This window comes from Aethalodelphis obliquidens, unplaced genomic scaffold, assembly GCF_003676395.1.
Source record: "Aethalodelphis obliquidens isolate GAN/ISIS:26980383/991018 unplaced genomic scaffold, ASM367639v1 scaffold65, whole genome shotgun sequence".
NCBI lineage: Eukaryota > Metazoa > Chordata > Mammalia > Artiodactyla > Delphinidae > Aethalodelphis > Aethalodelphis obliquidens.
Genome location: NW_020838009.1, coordinates 8,711,347 through 8,720,463, shown reverse-complemented (window position 1 = coordinate 8,720,463; position 9,117 = coordinate 8,711,347). Strand labels below are relative to the sequence as shown.

Sequence of the window (9,117 nt, the reverse complement as noted above, 5' to 3'; positions counted from 1 at the left end):
GCACATTAAAAGGATTATATACCATGACAAAGTGGAATTTATAATAGAAATGCAAGGGTTCAACATAAGAGAAAAATGAATGTAATATATCACAGTAGTAGAAGAAAAAAACAACATACTGTCATCTCAATTGATACAGAAAAGGCATTTACAAAAGCCAACACTCTTTCATTATAAAAACTCTCAGAAAAACTAGGAATAGAGGGAAGATTCCTCAACATGATAAAGGGCATTTATGAAAAAAACCACAGCTAACATTATGCTTCACGATGAGAGATTGAAAGCTTTTTACTTGTAATTTCATGAATGAGACAAGAATGCCTGCTTTCACCACTGCTATTTAACACTGTACTAGAAATTCTAGCAGAGCAATTAAACAAGAAAAGAAATAAAAGGCATCCAAATTGGGAATGAAGAAGTAAAACTATCTGCAGGTGACATGATCCTACACATGGAAAATCCCAAGGAATGTACAAGAAAGTTACTAGAGTGAATCAACAAATTCAGCAAAATTGCAAAAATCAGTTGTTTCTATATACCAGTGATGAATAATTAGAAAAGAAAACTGAGAAATCAATTCAATTTACAATAATATCTATGTGTGGGTTTTCCACACCAAGCAATTCGCCAGTTCTCTGTAGACACCAACTGGGTGCCCTACAACTTATTTCACTTCTGACACTCACTACCCAGAGTTAGCACAGACCCCACAGATTAAAATCTCAATTCCCCTACTTCAGAGGCTAGTCACAATTTTTGAGTCCCCAGGTTACCCATACTTCTGTCTGATTTGGCTACAAACTGGGGGTTCCCATGACTCCAACTCAGGTTCAGTAATTTGCTATAACAGCTCACAGAACTTGGAGATAAACTTTACTATTACTGGTTTATTATAAAGGATACAAATGAACAGCCAGACCAAGAGGTACATAGGGTGAGGTCTGGAAGGATCCTCAGCACAGGATTTTCTGTCCCCAAGGAGTTTGGGATGTGCCACCCTCCCAGCACACATTCACCAACCTGGAAGCTCTCCAAACCCCATCACTTAAGAGTTTTTATGGAGGTTCAAATATGTAGACGTGATGGATTAAATCATTGGCTATTGGTGATTAACTCAATTTCCAGCCCCCTCCCCTCCACAGAGGTCAGGGGGTGGGGCTAAAAAGTTCCAATCCTCTATTCACATGGTTGGTTCCTCTAGCAACTAGCCCCCATCCTGAAGTGATCTACAGCCCACCAAGAGTCACCTCATTAGCATAAACTCAGGTATGGTTGAAAGGGGCTTATTATGAATAATACTCAGGAAATTCCAAGGGTTTTAGAAGATTTTATGCCAAGAACTGGGGAGAAAGACCAAATATGTATTTCTTATTATACTACAACAGCACAATCTAAAAGAATAAAATGCCTGGGAATAAACTTAAGCAAGGAGTGAAAGGCTTGTTCCCTGAAAATTACAAAATATTCCTCTAAGAAATTAAAGAAGATCTAAATAAGTGGAAAGAGATCCCATGCTCATGGACTGGAAGACTTAATACTGTCGAGATGTCAATACTACCCAAAGCCATCTACAAAATTCAGAGCAACTCCTATTAAAATTCCAGTGGGCTTTTTTTGCAGAAATGGAAAAGCTGATTCTCAAATTCAGTGCATGGAGTCCATGTAATAGGCTGAACTGTATTCCCCAAAATTCATATGCAGAAGCCTTAACTCCAGTACCTCAGAATGTGACTGTATTTGCAGACAGGGCCTTTAAAGAGGTAATTATGTTACAGTGAGTCCATTAGGGTGGGCCCTAGTCTAATCTGACCGGTGTCCTTATTAGATGAGGAAATTTGGATACAGAGAGACCAGGGCTAAGAGCATGTGAGGACATAGCAAGAAGACAGCCAGCTCCAAGGCAAGAAGAGAGGCCTCGGGAGAAATCAAACCTGCTTACATCTTCATCTTGGACTTCTAGCCTCCAGAACTGTAAGAAAATAAATCTCCGTTTAAGTCTGTGGTATTCTGTATGGCAGCACTAGCAAACTTATACAGCCCAGGTAGACAAAAAAAAAAAATCTTAAAAAAGAACAAAGTGGAAGGACCCACACTTCGTAGCTCACTACAAAGCTACAGTAATCAAAATGCTGTGGACTGACAGAAGGACAGACTTATAGACCAATGGAATAGAACTGAGAGTTCAGAAACAAACCCATACATTTATGGCTAACTGATTTTTGACAAGGGTCTCAAGTCCAATCAATGGGAAAGGAATAGTCTCTTTAACAGATGATGCTGGGACAACAGGACTTCCATATGCAAGAGAATGAAGTTGGACCCCTACCTCATACCATATACAAAAATTAACACAAAATGTATCAAAGGATTAAATATAAGGGCTAAAACCATAAAATTCTTGAAAGAAAACATAGGAGTAATTCTTCATGCCTGTGGATTTGGCAAAGGATTCTTAGATATGACACCAAAAGCATAAGCAATAAAAGAAAAAATAACACATTGAACTGTCAAAAGTTAAAACTTTTGTGTATCAAAGGACATTATCAACAGAGAGAAAAGACAACACACAGAATGAGGGAAAATATTTGCAAATCATACCTGATAAAGAATTAATATCCAGAATATACAAAGAACTCCTACAACTCAGTAACAACCAATTTAAAAACTGACAAAGAACTTGAACAGACATTTCTTCATAGAAGATATACATATGGCCAATAAACACCTAAAAAGATGCTCAGTATCACTAATCATTATGGAAATGCAAATCAAAACTACAATGAGATACCACTTCACACTCACAAGGATGGCTATTATCAAAAGAACAAAATCAAAACCAAGAAAAACCCCAGAAAGTAACAAGTTTTGGCAAGGATGTGGAGAAACTTGTACACTGCTGGTAGGAATGTAAAATAGTGCAGTTGCTGTGGAAAATAGTACGGCATTTCCTTAAAAAATTAAACATAGATTTACCACATGAACTAGCAATTCCAGTTCTTGGATATACTCAAAATAACTGAAAGCAGGGATTTAAACAGATATTTGTACACCCATGTTCATAGCAGCATTCTGCACAACAACCAAAAAGCAGAAGCAACCAAAATGTCCACCAAAATATGAATGGATAAACAAAATGTGATATGGGGAATAGGGAGTTATTGTTTACCGAGTACACGGTTTTTGCTGGGGATGAGGAAAAAGTTTTAGACATAGTGATGATGGTTACCATAACACCGTAAACATATTTATTGCCTCTAATTATACAATTATGAATGGTTAAAATAACAAATATTATATGTTTAAAAAAACATTACCACAATTAAATACAACTACCAAAATTCATGGAACTGATGATGGTTAACTCTATGAGAGTAAAATTCACTGCTAACAGTACTGGTTCAATAATTGAAATTTAGATATTTTCTACAGAATACGTATTAATGAGTAACAAAATGAATAACACAGGTTTTAAACACTTTACCTTTCTGCAAGCTTTGAAGTCTGTCCAAATAAGCCCTTTCTGCTCTGCATGTATTTCTACCACAATCAGCTGTAACATTAGCTCAGCCAATTCCCACTTCAGGTTATACTGAATCAGTGATTTCTCATCTTTAAAATTATTCTCACCTGTAGCTGTTCTACGCAGATTATTCTAGAGGCTAATTCTTTACTCTTCAAAGTTGGCATTGACCCTTGCATAACAGCTGAGCAGTATTGGTAACATTTGACTCATCAAGAACCAAGGAAAACCATTCAAAATCATTTGCCTTCTTTTGAATTGACTACTGATATTACTCCCAATGTTCTCAACCCTTTAAGCAACGATTCTCACCCCTTTAAGCAACCATTCTCACCCAAAGGCTAATAGTTTTAAATAAGTTTACTTACTCTGCACATGTTTCTTCCAGAGAAATTAACTCACCATTGGTAAACAGCTTCCCTTGCCTACAGAATGAATGGGTTACTCATACCTTAAAAACATAACATTTAAAGCCCAGTTTTCTCTTTTTCTTTCTTTTGATGACACAATTGCATATATATTGTTTAAAATGAAAACAGGCGAGTTCACAAATTACTTCTGGACGCTGAAAAATGAACTCTGGTTGCTTTTCTTCTGGGCAGCACCTAAACTCTGTCTGCTTTTCTTCTGGGCAGCACCTAAACTCTGTCTGCTTTTCTTCTGGGCAGCACCTAAACTCTGGCTTTGCAATATTTCAGGTACATTACAGTCTTCTGAGAGAGGCCCAGTACTTCAGAATTCCTGGGGTGGCCAGAATGCCTCTGGTTTCTTCCGCATCCCGCAAAGGGCTCTCTCCGTACTCCTCCTTCAGCCACTGGCGGAAGTGATGGACCTGGTGCTCCTCAAACTCCTGGAGCTGCCTCTGGAAGCCCAGGTTGGGGTTTGCACAGGACCTCCCTGCATGCACAGTGCACAGGGCATCTTCCCAGCCGAAGTCGGTGACCGTCATGATGTATGCAACCACCAGACTCACACTCCTGGAGACGCCGGCCAGGCAGTGAACAAGGCAGCCCTCACCTCGCAGGCGGCACTAGTGGATGAATTTAATACTTTCTTCGAAATGTCTTGTCAGGTTTTGAGATGGTGAATCCGCTGCTGGTATGCACAGGTATTTAACCCCCTCCAATGTTGGCCTGGCGCTGTAGTGCAGAGACAGAATGTGTGTCATCTTGTTCTTCTCTGGCATCTTTGAAGTTGCCGATATACAGGCCAGACAGGATCTTGTTCATCCCATTCCCCATGGCGGCCGCGCGGTCTAGCGCCTAGGGGCGCAGCGGCAGGCGCACTGAGGGCATGTTGGAGCGGGCGGGGGAGCAGCGGGCTGGCGGGCGGGCAGGGGGCACTGCGCGCCCGCAGCGTAAACAGCAACATGAACCGGCGGCGCCCAGGCCTCTCTGTCCGCTGCGCTCCTGTCCCCCGCGATCCCCGCGATCCCCAGCCGCCGGTCCGCGGCACAGGCGCCCCTGCGGGAAGGGGCTCACAGCGCCTGCCGCCTCCCGGAGTGAGCCCGGCCCCTGCCACGCTGGCCCCCGGGACTTGTAGACACGGTTCCTAGGGGCCCGGCCGGGGAGCATGGATTATGTCTCCCGGGGGCCGGGGCGCAGGGACATGACTCCTGGGAGCGGGTCCCTCCAGGATTATGGCTCCCGGGGGGCCCGGGCCCAGGGCACATGCGCACCCCCACCCCGGCCGCCGTCGCCCTGCACGTTCTTAGACGGGGCGGGGGGGGGGGCTCTTTTTTCTTTAACGTTAAGTATGCACTAATAATTTTTAAAAAATTAAATGTCACGATATGGTGATAGGTATGGCCCTCATAACACTACTGAGTTATAAATGTATAACTGCAGTCTGTACTGCAAAGTGATAACACTGCTGCGTACTGTCTCTGTGGCAACTATTTAATTCAGCCAGTGCATCAGGAAAACAGCCATCTACAATTTGTAAACAAATGAATGTGGCTGCACCCCAATGAAACTCTGTATGTAGACACTGATTTGAATTTCGTATAGTTTCCACAGGCCACAGTATTCTCCTCTTGTTGTTGCTATTGTTTTAAAGCATTTAGAAATGTGAAAAACCATTCTTAGTTCATGGCTTACCCATAAACAGGCAGCTGCGCATAGTTTGCTGACCCCTGCAGTTGAAAAAGAAAATGAGCTTTCCTCACATTCCTCACAATTGAATCCATGTTTTTTTCCAGTATCTAATGAGGAAAGTAAAAGTAAAGTAAAAAGAAAGTTACATCTCCAAGTGCTAGTTCTTTGAAACTATGGATAAAATAAACATCTGACAAGTTTAATTTAGAAAAGAAAACAAACATAACATTTAAAATGACACATAATAACGGAGTTTTCCTAATTATGAGAAAACTAATTATATACTAATAAAATTAAAAATATTAACAACATAAGCAATACAGAGAATATGAATTTACAGATAGAGGGGAAAATTTGTGCTTCAACTGTTAAGAGCAACAACCTGGGTTTTGATTTGGATTCTATAGAGAGGCTCTGCACCTTTCACTGCCTTGGAGCTATTTTACAACTCTGTAAGTTATAGATACCTGATAATACAAATAATTCTTATCTATAGACAAAGGCAAATAAATAAATTCTGTTGGGTAGAGGTTCAGCTGACTTCCCTCCTGTGGAAGAAGTCAGTCTCGTGTCCATTTATAAATTCATTTCAACGTTCTTTTACTCCAAATTTGTCCTTGACTTCTCCTTTGAACTGACTGTAACATCTCAGTTCTTTGAGTTTTTAAAAATGCTTAACGTGTTCATTTTATATCCATCTGTATGAGAGCCATTTCACTTTGTTGAAAATTATACTTTAACACAACTAAGGGCAATATAGAAAAAAAGAAGATAATTACCTCCAAAACTTTCCTGGGGCCTTTCAAATCTTGAAGAAGCAGAATCTGTGACACAGAAGGCAGAAGACTCTCTTGTCTATTTTATGCGAAGAGCATTATCTGACCCCAAACATGGGAGACTGCACCGTGGGCCAGCCAGTGCTAGTTGCTAGGCTGGCAGTTTCCAAACCCAACTGGGATTGGAACTGCCAGCAAGTACCTGTGGAAACACCCACGCAGGCCCCACCCACCTCCTGAACACACAAATCACAGCCCAAATCAGGGGCAGGGCCTGGCCACCTGCTTTTAACAAGCTCCACAGGAAGTTCTAATGAGCACAGGTCTTATTTTACAGATGAAAGAACTAAGGCCTAGAGAAGCTCCTCAACACTGATGGAAGATAAACAGCTTCTTCGTGCAGCCCAAGTCGGCTCCCTCCTCCTCCCCCAACCCTTCCCATCCCTCATCTTAAGTTATCTAGAGCACAGAGCCTAGAGGTAGAGGAGCCAGGCAGATGTGGAATAGCAATGACACTGCCTCCTAGTAGGCGAGTGTGGCAAACATCACAGCAAACGGCCTTGTTGCTGGTTTGGCATTTTGTTAATTTTCTTACCCATTGGTAATTTTAACCCAGCTCTAATTTCTCCCCCCATACAGAAAGCCCACCCCTTTCCTCATCATTGACACCAAAAACCAAGAGGAAAGGCTTCTTTATACGGAGCTGTATTTAGAAGGCAAGAGTATTTGCTGAGAATGCCCGACTCCACATCAAAAAATGGAAAGAAAAAGTTTTAAGAGAAAGCTCTTCCTTACTGTACAATACTAATAAATATAAAGGTAATAATGGAGTTAAAATATTAATAGATGCTATTAACTAGTGAGTGAAAAGTTGAAGAACAGGATATTTAGCCTCGAAATACCTCCTTATAACTTACAGTGGAGAAACTTGACAGATGCCCCTTAATCCAAGTGCTCAAAGTAAACATCACTAAAACTCACCAAGTATTCTGTGCCTCCCAATATGATGCATCAAGTACACAATCTCTCTTCTGTGGTACACATCTTCCTTGACTTATGATGGGGTTATGTTGCAATAAACCCATCGTAGATTGAAAATACCCTAAGTCACAAATACATTTAATACACAACCTACTGATCATCATAGCTTAGCTGAGGCTACTTCTAATGTCCTAACACATTAGCCTACAGTTAGGCAAAATCATCTAACACAAAGCCCATTTTATAATAAAGTATTGGGTATCTCACGTATTGAATGCTGTACTGAAAGTGAAACAATGTTTTTATGGGTACAAAAAAAGAGTTGTGTATTGTTGGGTTTACCTTTGAGATCACATAGCTGACTAGGGTCTGTGGCTCACTGCCACCGCCCAGAATCATGAGCTCTACCACGTATCACTAGCCTGGGAAAAGATCAAAATTCCGTATTTGAAGTAGTTTCTACTGAATAATATCACTTTCACACCATCCTAAAGTCAAAAAATCTTAAATCGAACCATTTTAAGTCAGGGACCATCTGTATTCCTACACAAAAAAGCTCAATTAAATCTAATTGTGAGCCGACATCAAACCCAAATTGAAGGACATTCTACAAAATCAGCCAATACTTTTCCAAGACAGACATGGAAAGAAGGCTGAAGGACATGAGAACTAGATGTAGTAATTCTGGGTTGGATTCTGAACCAGGAAAGAAAACTATGGAAAATATTATTGGGAAAATTGGCAAGATTTTACAGTGGACTATGGATTAGGTAACAGTATGATATCAATGTTAGACTTCCCGATTATCATCATTGATCTGCAGTTATGCTTGTTCTTAGCAAACTGACAATAAAATATTTGGAACAAAAGGGCCCATCTCTAACTTGATCCTAATGGATCAGAAAAAAAGTGTGTATAGAGACAATTAAAGCAATTGCGGCAAAATGTGAGCTGAGGTCGGGTAAGTATTTTAAAGTTCTTTGTGCTATATATTCTTGCAACTTTTCAAGTCTGAAATTGAATCAAAATTGTTACAATTTTTGTACTGCTACAATACACATTTTTAGGATGTTTGTTGCACGTATCTGCCTCACAGAACCAGATGTGCAAAGGATCAATGGAGAGCCAGACTGACCTAGGTCCTGCCACTACCTTGCAGAGATCTTGACATGCACATGCACACAAACAGGCCCAGCTCAGCCCAGGACAGTCAAGCAGAGGAGCCTGTGCTGCAAGCTGTCCTCCCACTGCTCAGCAGGGACCAGCCCAACCCAGCACTCTCCACAACAGAGTTGGACCCACAGCCTCAGCAGCTCCCCAAGCTCAGATCCACCCACTGAGCTCAGCCTCCCTTGAACTGACACATCCGCTTGTGTTTCACTGATCCTCCCCCACACATCCATTCACACTCATTCAATCTCCTATGCTCCAGGTACTGGCCTCCACACCCATCCTATCTCCCACCCACAGAAAGCCCAACCCTCACACACATGAGGAGCATTACCCTTTCAAGACCGGCAGGTTCATTAACCCAAACTGCATGTACTCGGAGGAGGCTGAAGCAGGGCCTACAGGGTGAGGAGGGAAAAGCATCTCCTGACTTTTGTCTGAAGCCAGAGTGCGTGCTCAGGGCCTGGGAGGACCAAGAAGGGTAGAGCTGGCAACCAAAGAAGTGATGCAGGTGTCCAGGCTCAGGCCTCCTACCACATCCATAATCTGTATGGGCGCTGCCCACAGGCCACTT

General features: G+C 41.7%; 1 pseudogene across 1 annotated transcript; it reads right to left on the bottom strand.

Moving 5' to 3' along the window:
* Positions 1 to 4,143: 4,143 nt before the first annotated feature.
* On the bottom strand, positions 4,144 to 9,117 carry LOC113610751 (dual specificity protein phosphatase 22 pseudogene; annotated as a pseudogene). Its single transcript, XR_003429204.1, has 2 exons — positions 6,396 to 9,117; positions 4,144 to 5,723 (listed from the first exon to the last, which is right to left on the bottom strand). The product of XR_003429204.1 is annotated as a dual specificity protein phosphatase 22 pseudogene (transcript).